The sequence below is a fragment of the Odontomachus brunneus genome, unplaced genomic scaffold (genome assembly GCF_010583005.1).
Source record: "Odontomachus brunneus isolate Ranch 3 - 2012 unplaced genomic scaffold, Obru_v1 Obru_scaffold_246, whole genome shotgun sequence".
Taxonomy (NCBI): Eukaryota; Metazoa; Arthropoda; class Insecta; order Hymenoptera; family Formicidae; genus Odontomachus; species Odontomachus brunneus.
Window position 1 is genome coordinate 384,106 of NW_022639696.1, and position 2,230 is coordinate 386,335.

The following is a 2,230-nucleotide window of genomic DNA, read 5'->3' on the forward strand; positions in this document are numbered from 1 at the left end:
ATACATTTTTTCCAAACATATTTTTTATTGCAAAAACGAAAAGGTTTACAAAATTTTTTTAACTACATTGTTTATAAGGCCATAAAGAACACATTTACTCAATATATCCCCCGCTTGTTTAAATGACCGTCTCCATTCTCGGTCTGAAGCGTGCGCAGGCGCGCTTTAATGTGTCACGGTTCATATCGGTGAATGCCGCTTCAATAGCGGCTCTCAATGATGCGACGTTTGGATGTCTGGACTTGTTTGAGACCCTTTCAACTACGCTCCATACATAGAAGTCCAAAGAATTCAAATCTGGACTGTTGGGAGGCCAGAATTCTTTCGACCAAAACATGTCGACGTTGTCCAACAACCCATTTTGCACCAAATGACTTGTGTGGGCGGGTGCACCGTCCTGTTGGAAAACATACGGCTTTCTAGACGACACAGTTTCCATCCACGGCTTCATTACATTTGTCAGAACATGCAGATAAACTTCTTTTGTGACATTTTCCCCTTTGTTAAAGAAATGCGGTGGCATGACATCGCCCTCACTGGATGTTGTTGCAAAACCTTCGTTGGACTTCTCCGACTCATTGTACTTTGCGATGACATCATACACAGTCGATCTCGGGTACCCGAAGAACCGAATGATTTCTGTCGCCGAGCGCCCAGCGCGAACACTTTCGATAATCGCGGTTCTTCAGTTATACTCCGCACTTGATTTCAACATTGCGACTGTTTCGAGGTTATGATGGTTTAGTACATGCGTCAAACTATTTGAACGCTAATCGCGATATCTACCAGTGGTATAGAACGGCGAGAATTTCAAATTGAATTTTGTCCGGATTTTGGCTCCGCACCCTGTATATATAAGTGTCCCATTTTAAATTACGCACCTGAATATCTCGTCAGGGGAGCCACCAATCCGAAAATAACCCTTACAAAAGTTGTTGGGTTCGGAGGGGGATATCGGATGGTAATTTTCAATTTCATTTTGACCTTCAAGGTCATTTGAAGTTCAAATCGAATTTTTAAATAAAAACCCCTATTTTTTACCCCGGATTCGGAAAGAGCGCAAAATTTTACGTTTAGGTGGGTACTTGAGGCTCTTCTTTGGAATGACCTTCAAAGGTTATTTCAAAGACAAAATATTTGAAATTACGCACCTGAATACATATCTTGTCGGGGAGCAACCAACCCAACCCTTACAAAAGTTGTTGGGTTCGGAGAGGGACATCGGACAGTGACATTCAATTTTACCTTGACCTTGACCTTCAAGGTCATTTGAAGATCAAATCGAATTTTTAAATAGAAACTTTAAAGTTATCATTTCAAGATCGAACCGCTTAATAACGTTTAGGAAAAAATTCAAGGTTTGAAAACTTGTGTATCAAACTCACAGTGATGAACCCATTTTTACAAAATTTAAATGTCTATGTAAATTCAAATCTTCGTTGAAACACAATCAACGTAGGCCCTGGATATCGATGTATGTATTATGTCGATGACTGAACGCAGGCTCTGTGTGAACAATTTTATTTTATACGAATGACTATTAATTCAAATATCTTAACCCAAAGAAAAAATATGTTATATACGCCCAAAGAAACAGAATTTTGTTTGTTATTTCAGACATTGTAAGTAACATGAAAATCAGTTTTAAAATAGCTCCGAAGTACCTTATCCACTATTTTCGAGGTCGCTCTTTCGATTGATGAAGTCAGAATTGCATTTTAGTCACCAAAAAAAAATATGGCGGATTTTAAACAAAAAAGTGACAAAAATTCTGAATTCTTCCGAGTTTGGGATTTTTTTGAGGGACAAAATGCCATCAAAATATTTTTGGACTTCAACCAAAAGTGCACAAAATAGTTCGAGATGACGACAAAATTTTTTCCCTGGCATGAAAAATTCCTAACCTCTTCATAATAACCGGAAAGCCCTGCGCGTTATTTGAATGTTGGAAAAAGAGATTCAAATAGCTGCCCGATCGCCCAAACTCTGAAAGTCTCTGAAAGTCCCTCGAAACTCGTATATGGGGGTTTTCGGGGTCGCTGAACACGAATCTGAGGTTAGAATTTCAAAATTCAAGATGGCGGATCCAATATGGCCGACAAAATATCGAAAAAAGCATCAAAACTAACTGAAAATGCATACATCAAGGTTTTTGGGGTCGCTGATCACGAATCTGAGGATAGAATTTCCAAATTCAATATGGCGGATCCAATATGGCCGACAAAATATC

At 39.0% G+C, this 2,230-nt stretch overlaps 1 protein-coding gene across 1 annotated transcript in view; it reads right to left on the bottom strand.

Moving 5' to 3' along the window:
• The window catches only part of LOC116852666 (piggyBac transposable element-derived protein 3-like), a 10,864-nt gene that overhangs the window by 7,700 nt on the left and 934 nt on the right, over window positions 1–2,230 (bottom strand). The window lies entirely within an intron of this gene.